The 17,726-nt window shown below is 46.5% G+C and overlaps 1 protein-coding gene across 4 annotated transcripts in view; it reads left to right on the forward strand.

Annotated features, from left to right (window-relative positions):
* The window catches only part of Mtus2 (microtubule associated scaffold protein 2), a 370,144-nt gene that overhangs the window by 13,823 nt on the left and 338,595 nt on the right, over nucleotides 1-17,726 (forward strand). The window lies entirely within an intron of this gene.

Below are 17,726 nucleotides of genomic sequence, written 5' to 3' on the forward strand. Positions count from 1 at the left end.
TTTTTTTTTTTTTAAAAAATGCCCTGCTGGCTTGTCTTCAGCCCAGATCTTACAGCAGTTCCTTAACTGAGGTTCTCTCCTCTCAGATGACTCTAGCTTCTGTCAAGTTGGCAAGCTAGCCAGGGCAAGGTCAGAAATCATTTCTGTGGTGCTATGCATTCCAGACTAGTCTGTCTTGTCCCAAACGGAGCAGATAATTCTGTCATTAGAGGATAAAAGGTGAACAAGGCCAGGGGCCATCCTGGAAATAAGTGAGACAAGAGGCACCTGTCGGCCACCCAGAGATTGTTAGATCGTTTGTTTTTTTGATTCTCCACTCTGATTCTGAAATACCTAGATGCCAAACGTGACCGAAATAGCTTCATATCTGGAGCATTAGGAAAAAACCCAGTGTGTATAAGTCTCATTTTCTGCTTTAGAACAACCCTCAGGAGGACAGTGAGATGTCTGGATCAAAGGGTTTGGTTCCAAGCCCAGTGGCCTGCGTTTGGTCCTCGGGACCCACGTGGGAGAAGGAGAGAACCGACTCCCACATACTGTCCTCGGACTTTCACATGCGAGCCTGTACCCACACATGCACAATACACAAATATAATTAAAAGAAATAAAATAAAATGACTCCCAGGAATAAGTTCGATGTACCAGGTTTTTAGAAAGTATCCATTCAGGGAGGGTAAGGGCAATTGTTTTCTAACGTATTTATTCCTTAGGCTGAAAATGCAGAAGAAAACACCAAATATTTGAATATTTAAATCCATAGTGGCAGGACCTGGAATATTAGGAAATGATTGTTGGGGGTGGGGGGACTTATAGTCAGTGTCTCACGGGCAATTCTGTTGAAATGATAGCAATCACATAAGCCTCTTTGTGTCCCTTTGTTATAGGGGGCTCTGGGATGCTCTCTTCCGGGACCACTGTCTGTATACTGCTGTACAGCCTCTGAAGTGGAGGATTAATTCTGCGGTCCATTTGATGTGAGGCCAGATTTTAGTAACTAGGTCACCAGGGCACACACAGGAGGCAGGGTCCTGTTGGCACTGTGCTGCCTCTGGTAATTAGTTGGGTAAGTATCCTGGTAGGTAGACAAAATGGATTCACTTTAGCAGCAGGAAGCAGGCACCTGTGTGGTGTCTGAGCAGGTTGCCCGTTAGGGACGAGGTATAGTTGGAGCCTTGGGGAAGTCCCTGGTCATGGTCGTGGTGGCAAAGGGGTTTACCCTGTCTGAAGTGATCCCAGAAATTGCAGAGGAACTGAAAATGGGTAGATTGGTTTTCAAATGTTTGGGTGAGGTTGCTGCTTCCACTCAAAAAATTTTGAACACAGTGTGGATTTTTTTTCCTTCTCGAACCAAGAGCCTGAATCGACATCGGTCCCTTGGCAGTGGTTTCCTAGGGCAAAAACTTCGGGCTCACACACAGGGAGATCCATTTATAGCTGTGCTTCGGACAGGCTAGCTTGGTTCAGTAAAACAACTGGAGAAGGAACCCAGCGGCCTTTTGACGACATGACGTAAGATCTGCTCTTGCCAGGGAAGGATTTTTTTTTTTTTCAAGACAGGGAGAGTTTCTCTGAGTAGCCCTGGCTATCCTGGAACTCTCTGTAGACCAGGCTGGCCTTGAACTCAAGAGATCTGCCTGCCTCTGCCTCCCGAGTGCTGGGATCAAAGGCATGCGCCACCACTCCCCTTGAGATTTTGTTTTTTTATTTTTCCATTTATATAGTGGAATCTTGGCAGGGATTCTGTTGGTCTGTTCCCATCCATTTTCCTGGCTCTTCAGACAATGGCGGCTTGACATGTGTTGGGTGCTTACTCAGTATTTGTAGATCGGATGAAGCAACTGAGGATCTTGCTGCTCTGGGGTAGAGTGCTTTTTTACTCATCTCTGTGGGAGGGGACGGGAAGATTTACAGCCTCCCCCCCTCCTTCAGTGGTGCACAGAAGAGCTGAGACACGGACACAATGGTTCATTGGAGGAACTGGACGCTTGGACATCATTCTTCATGGCATATAACTTCCTTAACGTAACGTGGCTTTGTAGTAGAAGTCCCTGATACAGTTCCTTATTCTGGCTTGTTTTCTTTTTTAAAAGAGTTATTTATTATGTATACAGTGTTCTGCTTGCACACCAGAAGAGGGCAGCAGATCTCATCATAGGTGGCTGTAAGCCATCATGTGGTTGCTGGGAATTGAACTCGTGACCTCTGGAAGAGCAGCCAGTGCTCTTAACCCCTGAATCATCTCTCCAGCCCCCTTGTTCGGTTTTTCTATGTGGATATCATGTTATCTTAGTTGCTCATTGACATTACATCAGCAAGCTATGTAGAAGAGAGTATAAGAATTTAGTGACACTCTGGGTCATGTTTTTTTTTTTTTTTTAATTAAAAAAATTAAATTTTGTTTGTTTTCTATTTATTTATATTTTGATGTTTCTATTTTATTTATACTTGTTGATTTTATTTATTTAAAATAAAAGTACAGTTTGCCAAAAATCAATTTGATTATAAATAGTTTCATGTGCAGTTCAGGCTAACCTCAAACTTGGAATTCTCTCACCTCAGTGTCTTGAGTGTGGGGATTATAAGTGCATGCCACTATGCCTGTGATTATTGGGATGATAAGAAAGTCCGTCAGAGGAATCTCGCAGTAGATATTTTTATTGACTTTTTTGTGCTGCTGTGGCCTGCCTCCTTCCCCATCAGTCTCTTTGCCGTTGATGGGTGTGTATTTTAGGCCAGAGTGGTCTAGAACTCCATGATTCTTCTTCTTGCAGTGGGTCCTTGTCAGTATGGAGAGACATGATTGCCACTGTGTCATGTGGCGATTGGAGGTCAGGGATGCTGCTGATCGTCCTGTCATGCACAGGACTGTCCTTCACAACGTTTGCTCATCCGAAGGTTGGCAGTGCCATGGCTGAGAAACTGGGTTAGGTGAAAAGCTGATACTGTTGTTCATAATGTAGAGAAAACAACCCAAAAGCCGTGACTGTGTTGGTCCCTTTTCTCACTGCAGTGACTGACTAACTGGACAAGGAAGCTTCCGGGAGGAAGGACTCTATGTGAGGGGTGTAGTCTGCCACGATGGAAAAGCACAGGTGTAGATAGCTGTAAGGGAGCTGGTCCTTTGCCAGGAAGCCGAGAGAGATGGGCTCCGCCCACTTCAATGTCTTCCTTTTACATCTATCTATCTATCTATCATCTGTCTATCTATCTATCTATCATCTGTCTGTCTGTCTATCATCTATCTGCTTGCGTTTTTTTGGTTTTTTTTTGGTTTGTTTTTTTTTATTTTTTGGTCTGTGCACCATGTGCATGTAGTGCCTACAGACGTCAGAAGAGGGCATCGGCTTCCCCTGGAACTGCAGTTGGAGCCGGTTGTGAGCAGCCATGTGGATGCTGGGAACTGAATGCAGGTCCTCTGCAGGAGCACAGGAGCAGCTGGTACCCTTGGCTGCTGAGCCATTTCTCCAACACCCACTTTCTGCTTTTTATTCAGTCCAGGATCCTAGCCTATGGAACGGAGCCACCACATTTAGGGTGGGTCTTCCCTGATCAATGAACCAAATCTAGAAACCCCCTCACAGATGTGTCCAGAAGTTTAACTCCTGGGAAATTCTCCATCCTAGAACTGGCCATCAGTGTTAGTCACCACAGTGACTGTGAACAGAAGGAGCTGAAGGGCAGGCGGGAGGAGGGAGCGTGGTTATGAGTTTTCTCTATTGACTTGTTTTATTTTGGATTCTGCTATATGATTTCTTTCCCTGTAACAACTTTGTTGTTATTTATTAATCCGTAAGTTAAATTGTTTTGATTACTGCTTAGCGTGTTTGAGAACTTTCCTAATGTATGCCAGGATCCGGCAGACTCTGTTACATAACCCAATTCATATGCACTTGTGGGAATACACAAACCCACCGCTGTTGCTATGATCCTGGAAACAGTAGTAGTTTGTTTTCTAGATACTTCTCTCATGCTTCACGGTTACACAGTGGTTGCTGTCAAGGTTCCTGAGAGTCATCTCTAAGACTCAGAGCAAGCCTTAGGTTAGTAAAAAGTAAGGCACCTGCTCTCCAAGGGGGAGCGGGAGAAAGTGCTGGAGTCGACTCTGGCGTCAGCTCCTTTGGAAAAGCTGATCGCGCAGAAACGCTGCAGACGATCCGGCAAGCCCACTCGGGCTACAGCCACAGAGGAATATTCTATGAAGGAAACAGCTGTGCCAAAAAGCAGACTCGACACAAACCTATAATAGGAGAAGCAGGCCTGACAGAGTCCTCGGAGGAAATGCAGGCTCAGCTGGCTGAGAGCAGGACCCACTCACTACCTGATGCTACAGAGCGAGGAGCGCAGACATCCCTGGGCTCTGCTCCCCGGCCCATCATCTGCCGCTCTGACCGGGAGAGCCGCTCCCACGCTCATCCCAGCCTTTCTCCACTCCCGGCCTGAATCCTCTGCGGTAGCCAGACTTTTCTATGCGTGCACCATGGTGCCTCTTCCTGTCTGCTCATCGTCTTCTGTCCAGAGCTGGTTTTTTTTTTAAATCTCCCTTCCCTGCCTCGGACTTTTGTTTGCTAGGTTGCGGCTCTAGCCGTTTGTCCCTGGTGAAACTCTCCCTAGAAATCTCGTTCAATGCAGGTCCTCCTTTTTCTCTGCTTGGGCTCGTTGTTGGAGTGTGTGTTGGGGGGTAGGGGGTGCGGGGGGGGGGGGACTTACAGGGACAGACAGCGCCTTGTCAGGTGGAGTGTAAACAGCGAAGAGTGGGTCGCGAAAAGAATGCCGGGAGAAAGTGTTCTGCGGAAACCCCAGGCGTGGAACTGGGCTGTAGCTGAGAGGCAGAGCACGTGCCTAAACTCCTACCCAGGGACAAATGCACTTTTTTTGGTTTTTTTTTTTTTTGGAGCAGACAGTAGGGATCGGAGAGCCATCCCCCTTCTTTCCCAGCTGCGGGTGGTGGCACGGATGCCTGCCGGGCTCTGCGGTGGTTCTGACCCAGCAGGAGGCTGAAAGAGGTTTTTAGTGTGCCTGTTGTCAGGCTTAATTTTAATTGTCAACTTGAGGTAGTGCAGAATCACCCGGGAAGGGAGTCTCAACTAGGGACTACCTAGGTCAGGTTGGCCTTCTAGGGCATTCCTGTGGGGGGATTTCCTTAATTGGGTCAAGTGAGGTGGAAAGACCCACCCTGTGTGAGTAATGCCACTTCCTGGGCTGGGACCCTTAAGTGTACAAGCGTGGGCGGGGGCGGGAGGGGGGCAGGAAGGTGACTGAGCACCTCTCTCTGCTCTTGACTGTGGTTTTGGCTGTGACCAGCTCTTTCAGGTTGCTGCTGCCTTGGCTTCCCCACACTGATGGAATTGTGAGTTGTTATGTTAGGAGTTTTCTTACAGAACAGAAATGAAGCTAGGATGGCCGTAAACTTCACCCAGAGAGACAGATGAAAATGAAGCACTGTGTGGACATGAGACCCTGATAATGATGAGGTCTGCTCGGCCAGGGGGCGCCATCCAGTGTTTGGGTGCAGGTAGAATCCAGCCAGACTTAGTTTTCCCAAGGTCCAAGGACAGCGTAGAAGGCATGGCTGCCTCTTGCTCTGTTCCGGAAGGGGCAAGCTCACAACTGGTCTGAGAAGGCCCCACTGGGCCAGGCGTGGTTTTGGTCTCACGGGGGACCCTGTCGTCCCCAGGTTCAGCTCATAAATTTGTGGCAATGGGTTTTGATCAGCTCTCTTGACAACACCAATATTAAATTCATAAATTGCCCAGAGATTGTTCTTTACATTAAAATGTGAAACATGGGAGGCAGGAGGGACTTAGAAAAATGAAGCTTAATTTTGCTACAGAGAACTTTTACTCTTGGTGCGGCATCTCTTGATGTCTCTACTCCATCTTGGAGACAAGACTTTAGACAGTCGATTCATTTTATGGCATGAACTCAGACAGATACAGTCAAATTAAAAAACCCCATGCCGCGTGCTCAATTTTCGTCCCATTCCCTATCACAATGATTTGTTTGCTGTTTCTGAGATCACTGGAGAGAGAACAGTTGCCTGCCTGTCTACCCAGGGTTTCATATTTTTAGATGACAATTACCTTGTTTTGTGTGTGTCCACAGCTAACCAAGTGAGTGTGTGTCTCCCTGTTGCCAGAGAGGAGGGGAATGCATTACTAAGTAGGACGGTCATTGATTTGCGAGCTACCGTGTGTTCTGGAGAGGTGGCAGTTTCTTCTTGCCTGAAGCTTGTTTGTTCTCCAGGGGCCATGGGATGTCCTGGAGCTGTTTCTGTGCTGGGTTTTTGTTTTTTTCTTCCCCTTTTCTATACTAGTATTAAGGCTTTTTTTGAGTTGGGATCGGCAGTAGAGAAAGGTGATAAAAGGAGTGGGCCGCTCCAGGATAAGAAACCTCTTAGTTATTTGTTTAATCTCAATGGAGGCCTAAGGGTTCTGGAAGATCCTAAATTATGTTTGTAAATGCCATTTGTGTGAGCATCTTTACTTGGCCATTGAACTTATAGAGATCTGCTTGCCTCTGCCTCCCAAGTGCTGGGATTAAAGTGCTGGGGAAAAAAAAGATGTTCCCAGGTAGAACAGTGTTGGGGAAAAGCACAATTAAAAGACAGGGAAACTGATTCCTTTAAAAGGAGTATCCTTAGAAATACTTGTTTGTATACCATGTGCATGCAGTGCCTGAGGAGGCCAGAAGAGGGCGTCAGATGCCTTGGAACTAAAATTACAGATGGTTGTGAACTGCCATGTGGGTGCTGGGAATCAAACTCAGGTCCTCTGGAAGACCGGCTGGTTCCCTTAACCTCTGAGCCAGCTCTCTCATCCCTAAAATGGGTATCTTACAAAAATCTTTATGAGCTGCCTTCTGCAGACCGCTCCATTGCAAAGTGAGCACGTCACACACTCGCACATACCCAACAATGTCCTTTGAGTGAATGGATGCTGACTGTGTAGCTAACTCGGACAGTCCAGGAAATCTGGAGCGGTAATGAGGCCCGCCGCTGCCGCCGCCGCCACCACCGCCACCTGGGTGGAATGCATACTCAGCCTGACGTGTCTGGAAGCTGAAGTTGGTAGCTGGCTGCGCTGGGCACGTCCACGGCTGTGGACCTCTGCAGAGCAGACAGAGTGGCTGCAGTAGACAAGGCTCTGCAAGCCCAAGCATAGGGTGATGGGCACAAAGGGCTGTTGTCCTTCCCTTCCAGCACGGGCGGCGTGATGCTGATGTTTGCAGCTGTGGGCATCTGCTGTGCATTGGCTTTGGAGCCCTGTGGCTTGTCTGGGGAAATCTCTTTGAGAAATTTGTTTACTGAATACTAAAATGCACTTGCATTGCGACCCAGTTGCTGCGGTTCTAGATATGGCTTGCGTGTGTTTCTCAAGGATTTATATGTTGAAATTTCACCTCTGTTGTGAAGTATGATGATGGTGAAAACTTAATCTGCGTTGTTGACTGGTGGAGCCTGTGAGAGGTGGAGTCCTCAGAATTGAATTTTGGGGACTTTATAAGAAGGGGGAGAGAGAGATGGGGGTTCCTGGTTTCTCGCCAGGGGAAGCCCTGTGCTGTCTTGGAGGTAGAAGATCATCACCAGCCCCTCAGTCTCAGGAACTGTTAGTTTAATAAACCCTTCTTTATAAGATTACCTAGCCTCAGGTTATTTTATTATAGTAACATAAAATAGGCTAACACATGAGTTAAACTGAAAATCGCCTAAGTAAGGATTCTTCCCCCAAAGAATACCACTTAGTGCATCTCTCTTTGCTAGGATTTTTAAGGTGAGCTTATAGCCTGACTGATGATTTGTGTTAAGTTGAATTAGAGGGATGGAACTTAACCACATCTGTCTCTAAACCTCAAACATGCCCCACTAATGGAAGGTACTTATTAAGAAAGAGAACCCTGGCATGGACTAGGTACCCTACTTCATACATGATCATATGTTTCAACTCACTGAATTCTCACTGTGAACTAGTCAGTATTGAGTCCAGTGTGTTTGTGGGAGAAGCTGAAATTCATGTAAATAACATGCCCAGAGATCCACAGCTGAGGAGGCAGAGCCGAAACTGGGCTTATCATTTTGACTCTAGAATGCAAGTTTGCCTATGTATCTATCTATGTATCTATGTATCTATCTATTTTGGTTTATGGAGACAGTTTCTCTGTGTAACAGCTCTGGTTGTCCTGGAACTTACTTTGTAGACCAGGCTGGCCTTGAACTCACAGAGAGCCCCTTCCCCCGGCCTTCCTGAGTGCTTTGATTAAAGTTATGCACCACCACCTGGCCAGATTGCAAGTTCTTAAGCATGCCACTGAAATCCTGGAACCTCCGAGCTGATTGGACACAGATCTTCCAGGGTGACGCTGATGTTTCTCCAGGGATTTGTCGAGTGCCGGACTTGCTTGAGGACTTTGGCATGAGTGTATTTGACAAGCTTAACTTTGATTCACAGTAGCAAATTAATGCAGTTTCAAAGGGTCATTCCAGGTATAGAATTCTGTAGAAGCTGGGGAACGGGCACAAGCTGAGACAAGCTGGGAAGAGCACAGCTCCAGGAGACAAGTAGATCTTCTTAAATGGAGGAAGCTGATAGCCTGAGTCATTTGACTTTTTTTTTAATCTAGGAGTTTAAAGTCATATAGTCCAGGAGCACGAAAAGAGAAATAGCACAAGGTTGTCTGATAGGATTATTCAACACGCTTTATGACATAAATGGTTTGAAATTTCGAAAATATTTATGAAGTGTGTGATGGTGGGAATGAGAAACGTCCGTCGTAGTCTTGAACATTTGAACACTTGGTCCCCATGGGGGTGCTGTCTGGGGAGTTTTAGAAGGTGTGGCTCTGCTGGAGGAAGTACGTCTCACTGGTGGTGGACTTGGAGATTAAAAGTCTTTATCACTTGTAGTTTGCTGTCTGCCTCCTGCTGGCATCTGGGAGATGTGAGCTCCCAGCCTACCTACCACCACCCTACCACCTCCCTACCACCATGCTCGCTTCCTGCTGCCACGAAGGACTCTTATCCCTTCCTCGACCATAAGGCAAACTAAACTTTCTTCCCTAAATTGCTTTTGATCATAGTGTTTTTATCAAAGCAACAGAAAAGTCGCTGATCCAGTGGGTGGTGCCTGATGGGATATCCCCAACTGCTGTGTGACTGAAAAGGGAGTAACAGCAAAAAAGCCAGCCAGCACGACTGAGTCCTGGAAAAAACCAGAGGAAACGAGGATTTCAAGCTGATGAGCCCCGGAGGTCGGACACCTTCCGAGGGCTGTAAGTGGTCAAGGAATTTTACTCTATGAAAGCAAACCCCTCTGGCTAGTGCGACCCCCCACCCCATCCCTGGTGCAAATGGGATGCGGAATCAGCATGTTTGTCGTGCAAATGGCCTGCTTAAATTGAGGAAGGTCGAAGACCACGGGGCAGTGTGAGGAATATGATTGATGAACATGGAAGAACAGCTCCCCTCAGGAGGAAACATCAAATGGCCAGAAGCTGCCTGCTGAATTTGAAGAAAAATGAAAACAGTTCTTGGACTGGGGAAAAAAAAATATACTCAGTACGCTTGGGGAACTGTGGGAAAGCAAGAAAGGTGATCCGGAAAAATGAGCAAGTGTGGGGACACCCCATGCCCTGCTCCCCTGCTGCTGGGAGTGTGCCCTTCCAGCGCAGGGTGGGAAAGAAAGGCTTCTGCACACAGCTTCTTGCTTGGAGGCTTATTTCTGAGGGTGGAAACTCGTGGGGTTTTGAGAGCTCAGGGACTGGGTACATCCCTTGGGTGAATTCCCTAGTCACTAAAAGTCATGCTTTTGAAGATAATTGTAACACAGGAAAAAACCCTAATGGGACATAGTAACTGAAAAACAGGAATCACAGTTTTATATACAAAACGACTTTGGTTCAACATGTATAAGAAAGAAAAAAACCTTATAATCATAGATATTTCCCAGTAGTGTGAAAGTTTCTGGGCGTTTTTCTATTTCTCAAGCGTGCTGAAATTTTATTTGTTTTATAATTTTAAACAGTATATATTTAAATATTTATCATTACTCTGCTAAGGGGAAGAGCAAGAACATAATATAGAAAACATAAACGTATGTCAGTTATTCACACCCTTTCCCTCTTCTCCTCTTGAGCATGCTCCTGCTGTGCAGGAGGGCTGTGAGCATGGTCCTACTGTGCAGGAGGGCTGTGAGCATGGTCCTACTGTGTAGGAGGGCTGTGAGCATGGTCCTACTGTTCAGGAGGGCTGTGAGCATGGTCCTACTGTGCAGGAGGGCTGTGAGCATGGTCCTATTGAACATGAAGCCTGCCTCATCCTTATCCAAAGAAGTCACCTGAAGCTCATGGGGTTCAAGGTCTCCTTCCTGCTCTTGTATTTCCTGTGTCTCCTCAGCAATGGGCTTCTTGAACTCTTGGGGTAGATCTGGAGGCTCCTTTGTCCCTCAGCTCCCTACCCCGTGTGTATGCATGTATGTATGTATCTATGTATGTACGCATGTCATTCCCAACTACAATGCCCAGCCTCCTTTCCGAGTCAGACCTTTGAGGTCCTCCACAACCTTCCCATCAGTGATGATTTGTTGCTAGTTTGAGGGACACATGCTGCGGGACCTAAGAAAAATATGAAGTAGGATTCAGCTGATTATGACAAAGCTAATACCCGGAAGAAGCCAAGGGCCTTCCAGAGGTCAAGCTGAGGCTCAAGGAGCCTTGGTGAGATTTGGCTTTTGATTGTCAGCATTTCCTGCTATGAATCTCTCCTGTGCTATTGCAGCTTTTCCATCATTCATTGGGCACAACTTCCTCTATACAATTAAAGTATTTGTATAGCTTTCTCCAACTGTGCTACAACAGGCACAGTGAAAATCCCTAATTTCATGCCTTTCTCTAGTTATCGTCATTAGCAGTGTCTGGCCAGGACCGTCCCCAGACAGACGAAGCGTCTTATCTGAGGTACCTCACGGATTCTCTAAGAGCAGACTTAAGCATCCAGACTATCTGTTTGAGAAGGCCTGGCGGATGTGCTAATTAAGCTTAACCTTCCCCTTCCCGAAGTCTTATCTCTGGTTTTAGATCCACCCTTAACAATGAACTCAGAACTAAAGGGTTTCTACTCACAGGTACATCAAGCTGTGACTCAGGCTGCCCAGCCGCCCAGTGCACTCCCCCGCCTTGCCAGAAAATGGCAGGAGCTCAGATAGCTTGGACAGAGAAGGGGACCAAAGGAAAAAAGAAGGCAGTTTTATTTTCACCCATGACCTAGTGACTTACAGGTTCTATAGGTTCTTAACGTTTCAACTAACCCCTTCTAAGATATAGTTTGAGGGGCTGGGGATTTAGCTCAGTGGTAGAGCGCTTGCAAGTGCAAGGCCCTGGGTTCGGTCCTCAGCTCTGGAAAAAAAAAATACCTAGTTTGAGCACATGAATTCCCTTTCTCAGATCTCTTAATGGAATTTAGCCCTTAGTTGACTCATCTCATTAGTCACTTCCCTTTTGGGTTGCAGATGATGGGTTGTTGACAATCACTGCTCTCTGTGACCTTGAGGGAATTCAAGCCTGGTGACCTTGCCTGGGCCAGAGCATTGCTATTGTGTGGGTATATAACTGTAAACCTCAGAGACTTGAGGAGAACTAGATTGGAGGACTAGAAGAGAGAGCTAGGAGAATGAGATGGGAGATGAGGAAGAGCCAGGTGGGGAAGAACAAGATGAGGAAGAACAAGATGAGAGAGAAGGAGATGGGAGAGGAGCTGATATGGGAAAGAACTAGATGGATGAGAACCTAGATGGGGCGGAACTAAGATGAGAGAGTTAAGAGGGGACAGCAGATTAAGGCAGAGACAAATCAGACAAAGGAGCTAGGCGTGAGAGCAGAACTGAAGCTGTGTAGAGAGAGAACTGACTCAGAAGAATAGTGGATGGACTAAGAGTTTTGTGTGTGTAGATTCATTTGATATCATCAAAGATTAGTTTATCAGCTGGTTGTGGATTCTTCCACAGACCCTGGGAGAGGGCTATCGAGAAGCTGGACCCCAACAGTCCTCTTTAGACGCATCTGGTCCACAGGAAGACACGTGAGTTTGACACATTCGTGATCTGACTCACTGACTCCTGCCCTGAGCCAGTATGTAGGCCTCACACTGTCCGTGGGTTTCTGTCCATCCTTTAATCCTAATATAGTCCAAGGCTGAGGAAGTTTGAGAGGGTTGAAGGTGTAGTGGGGAGTGTGTATCATAAGCTTGGTGTATGTGTCTTCCTACAGTTACCTGGGTTGGGTATTCCAGGGAGGAAAAAGGTCATTTTAGCAAAAGAATGTTTCATAGGAGCTACAAGCCGTATTAGGTTCTGTTAGACAGAGCTGATTGAATACAGAGTGAATTGTCAGCTCTTGGTGTCCCTCTCCTCCACCCCCAATGCATTCCCTGGGACTCAGACACCCTGGGTTAAGTGATGGTGGCACAGTCCTTCAATCCCAGCACTTGGGAGGCAGAGGCAGGCAGATCTCTGAGTTCGAGGCCAGCCTGGGCTACAGAGTGAGTTCCAGGACAGCCAGGGCTACACAGAGAGACTCTGTCTGGAAAAACCAAGACAGGGAGAGGGAGAAGAAGGATGGGAGGGAGAAGGAGAGGGAAGGGAGAGAGGGATGGGGAGGAGAGAGAGAGAGAAGAGTCCCTGATACCATAGTCCAGGTTCTCTTCTGCCACTATTTTGTTTATTTGGGACACTCTGAAAGAACCTTTCTAACCTTGCATAGCTCTCTTACCACATTTACCGAAGCGTGATGCTTCCTTGGAAATACAAAGCGACTGTGCCCTCACAGCATAGCAGTGGTTAAGCACATACTGACCACGGCCAGTGCAGTTACTGTAAGTGGAGAGACGAGGGAGGCGGGCTGGTACTAAGTACTGTTTTCTGGGGAAGTTAAAGTTGACCTGATTGCATGGTGACCCACAGTGTAAGCTTGTGAGCTGCCGGGCAGGGACATGACCATTCTTTACCAGTGTTTCATGGCATAAATGGCACCTGTGGCCTTTGAATTCCCTGGCTCTTGGCTCATCAGGTTGGCTCTGCAGAATCAACTGCTGTCACTGACTAGATCTCCACCGCCATCCTCACTGTGACACGGGACCTGCTGGGGATCTGGGTGGTTTAGTAGACCTGATGGGTTGAGGGGATGGATGTGGGGAGCATCTCCTAGGTGGGGGTGGAGGAACTATGTGGAGGCGATTCAGATTGCTGGGGCCTTGGCTTCACTTTCTTTTGCATAGGGGTTTCATTGCTGACCTTGTACGTCTTGCCAAGTGCCTTGAGCTGAGCCAAATCAGCCTGCTCAATGAGAAAGACGATTGATGGGCGTGTGGACCAATCAGTCCCTGCTTGATCCTCCACAGCAGCTGGCCCTCTTGCCTATGGTTGCTCACCAACAACTCTACCTTGGAGTATGGGTCGTTGCTTCAGGTAATTGCTGCCTCTGCGTGGTACCTTTGAAGTTTCTCTTGCTTTTTTATTGAGAAAGGACAGCCACTCCGCTCTTTAGTTTCAGATAATGTAGATATGCCTTGACTGATGTCCTAGTCAGGGTCACTATTGCTGTGGTGAAACACCATGGTTAAAAGCAACCTGGGGAGGAAAGGGTTTATTTGGCTCATGCTTCCACATCACTGTTCATCACTGAAGGAAGTCAGGATCGGAACTCAAACAGGGTAGGATCCTGGAGGCAGGAGCTGATGCAGAGGCCATGGAGGGGAGCTGCTTATGACTTGTGCCTCATGGCTTGCTCAGCCCCCACTCTTATAGAATCTAGGACCAGTCCAGGGTTGGCACCACCCACCATGGCCTGGGCCCTCCCACATCAATCACTAATTAAGACCATGCCCACAGCTGGATCTTCTGGAGGCATTTTCTCAATTGAGGTTCCCTCCTTTCAGATAACTCTAGCTTCTATCAGGCTGACAGAAAACTAGCCAGTACAATGTGTGATGAGATTCCATCCAGTAGACCCAGCATACACTGAAGATATCATGGGCTGGAAATGTACCAAGTCCACCTAACCCAGTGAGCACCTGGCTCCACAGCGCAGGGGACTATGGTCATTATTTCCTCTGTTGGTCATGGCCTGGCTGGAAGCTGCTACCACTCAGCTTCTCAGAAGTATTTCATGTTGTCTATTTGTCTCTTGGGAAAGATCAAAATTCAGAATTTAAGTTTGGTTGCTACTGAATACTTTGTATCACTGTGAAATCCAGAAAGTCTAGGCTAGGGAATTCGACAATATAACAGAGTAAGGCTTCTGTGTTCTGTTGTGTCATTTCCATATGATTCTGATATCTTTGTTTGTTTTCTTTTGCTTTTTTGAGACAGGGTTTCTCTGTGTAGTCCTGGCTGTCCTGGAACTCACTCTGTAGATCAGGCTGACCTCGCACTCACAGAGATCCACCTGCCTCTGCCTCCCGAGTGCTGGGATTAAAGGCCTGTGCCACCACTGCCTGGCTGGTCATTTCCATATGACTCTACCCTTGGTGTGTTTAAGATCTAGACAGCCTGATGGAATGGTCTATTGAAAGGCATAAGCAATCCCCTTGTGCTGTCCTTTGAGTTGGGCCAAGAGCCCCAGACACCAGCTCAGCAGAGGCCTTTGGTACTGAACAAGACACAGGAAAGGTGTTCCTTTCTCTTTAAAAGAGTGTCTAAAAATAGGACCCTGTGTCTCACAACGTTGTGCGTAGGAGGACAGGAATTGGAGGGAACAGAATATTCTAGAAGTTCACTAAAATCTTTGGAGCCAAAATAAATCTTGAGTGCTCCGGGCACTAGATGAGCTCAGTGTCAGTTTGAGGTGATGGAATATTTATGAGGAATTCACAGTGAAATGCTTCAGCTGTGTTTTTAGAATGAGGCAGTTAGAGGTAAATAAATAATAACAATTTATCATTTTCTACAGTGAGACTCCAAGAGGTAAGTATGTTGTATGTCAGTGCACCATGTCCTGTGAGCCTCTGGGACACAGGCAAGAGAGTTTTGTAGGTGATGAATCCTGAACCCTGTTTCCTAGAATGAAGTTCATATGACCCTAGGCTTCCCTTCCCTTCAAAGAATTAAAGGGCTTTGGATGCTCCGGATTATTTAAAGAGGTTCTTATTAAGCTATGGAGCAAACCTCAATTTTAAAAAGGCCTTTCTGGGCTGTAGAGACGGCCTGGTAGTGAAGAGCACACACTTCTCTTCCAGAGGACCCTGGTTCTATTCCCAGCGCCAACATCAGGTGGCTCACAATGGTCTGTAAGTTCAGCTCCAGGGGGAGGGGCACCACTTATGGCATCTGTGGCACCTGCACTTATGTGCACAGACCCACATGAAGACACACACACACACAGACACACACACACACACACACACACACACACACACACACACACACACACCATACTCACAATTTAAGTAATAAAAACAAATATTCTAAAAGGCCTTTCTATTTTTTCCCCACCATCCAATTAATTTCAGACAAAAAGCATAAGTTAAAATACAATGACGTACTAGCAAAAACCCCACAAATTAACCCCCCCACCCCCATGGCCACCAATCAAGGGAAAAATAAAACGATAGGGACCAGGGACTACTTGATGGAATAGTTGCAGGGTTTTGCCAGGCGGTGGCGCTGCCTCTTGAATGAGCACTGTTAGCCTCTGGGCTGCAGGCATTCCACAGTTGTGGCTTAAGGAATTGCTGTTTTGAAAGCACGCACATGGAGAGAATGGGGTCTCTTTCAGTTCCTTCCTAGTGCTAGGTCTTTCTCCAGTCTCTTGGGACAGGACTTTGCTAATGTATCATCGCCCGTTGGAAAGGTTAAAAGACACAGAAAACGTGAAATCATCGCATGAACTTGGCGGGCCGCCATGCGGCTGTCACATGCGTTCACACGTGACTTCAGGATGCCTCTGTTAGGAGCCTGGTGAGAAGCAGAGTTATGTGGTGCAGATTGTTTGGGCACCGGTGTCCACTGCGGGCTGAGCCAGGAAGTGTTCCCTACAGTGACATTCCTGGGAGGATTGGTGACAAGGCAGTGACAGGCTGGGGCACGCTCAGCAGCTGTAGGGCTTGGTAATTGCTTTTTTCTTGATGAATGAGCCAAACTCCTTGACAACAAAACTAGAAACAAATCAGCTGTGTGTTATGTCCCAAGGCTCTCCAACACCCTGCTTCATAGAGTATGGCGATTAGACCTCTTCTGTTTCAAAAGCAAACAGTGTAGTTGTAAGGTTTCGGCTTGGTCTTTGAAAGGCCAAGTGTGTGCTGTGGGGAGGAGCATCCATTGGCACTGTCTTTCATTTTTCATGAGCAGAGTCCCTTAGTGAGTCCCCAGGTAGACATCTGGATGCTAATTAGCAGGAAGGTGTGTGCACTCAGTATTGGCGCTCATGTGTGCTCTGGTCTTCCCGCTCGTCTTGACTCGGCCACGGTGGTGGCTGCTCTCAGCTGTACTTCGTTGTTTTGACCATTTTCATGTTTAAATGTTAGTTTGACCATACCTTACGACAATGTGCCTTTTTCTTCTAGTGAAAATCAGATGTTTGGAGTCTCATATCTAAATCTCAAACACCAGGAGTGTAGAGGGTTTAATGCATGCTAGCAATGAAGATCTGATGCTGACTGGGCCTCTTGGCATGTGACTTTTATGCCTTTCATTTATTTATTTATTTATTTATTTATTTATTTATTTATTTATTTATTTATTTTGTTTTTTTGAGACAGGATTTCTCCATGTAGTTTTGGTGCGTGTCCTGGATCTCACTCTGTAGACCAGGATGGCCTTGAACTCAGAGATCTGCCTCCTGAGTTCTGAGATTAAAGGCGTGTGCCACTGCCGCCTGGAAGCTTTTATTCCTTTCATTGTTGGTCCTGATGACACCTGCCCCTCTGAAGTGCTGGAAATTGGATTAGAAATGATCTGTATGAAAATTTTAAAACAATTGAGGTATTTTTATTTGTTTGTGTTTCGAGACAGGATTGCTCTGAGTATCCCTGGCTGTCCTGGAACTCACTCTGTAGGCCAGGCTGGCCTCACACTCACAGAGATCTACCTGCTTCTGCCTCCCAAGTGCTGGGATTAAAGGTGTGTACCACCACCGCCCAGAGAGTTTTGATTTTTAAGCTAGGTTTCCAAAATTATCTTGTAATGACCTGTTATCAACACTCATGATGTAATAATGTGATTTAAAAGATAATTTAATTGATGCTCTTATTTCTATAAGCGTCCATAAGGATGGATGTAGTTACCTATTTGTTTATGTAGCACATTTTAAAGATAGTGTTTATGGTTTCCTTATTGATTATCACAGTGTCAATCTGGGCTTTCCTTTGGCTGTGACCTGTGATTTGATGACAGAGCACCCCTCCAATGTGCCTGCCATGCTCAAGTGGCTACATCCTCCTCAAACATACACTTATTCAATCATTTATATGAGGCTGATTGAAATTGGAAGTGAAGTGAATAATTCAGGGGAAGTTTTTAAGGACAGCAGTGGGATCATGAATAAATAAAAAAATGCAACATCATACATTTGCTACCTGGAGCAAGTGTTTAAGTTTCATAAATAATTTCTAAATCTCAGCTGAAGCCCTAAAACCACAAGAAAGTTTGAAGTTGTAGCCACACTACTGTGGAGGAGGTTGGTGGATGGAGAAGTTTGAAGTTGTAGCCACACTACTGTGGAGGAGGTTGGTGGATGGAGAAGTT

The sequence above is a fragment of the Peromyscus californicus genome, unplaced genomic scaffold (assembly GCF_007827085.1).
Source record: "Peromyscus californicus insignis strain IS unplaced genomic scaffold, ASM782708v3 Scaffold_2__1_contigs__length_46816999, whole genome shotgun sequence".
Taxonomy (NCBI): Eukaryota; Metazoa; Chordata; class Mammalia; order Rodentia; family Cricetidae; genus Peromyscus; species Peromyscus californicus.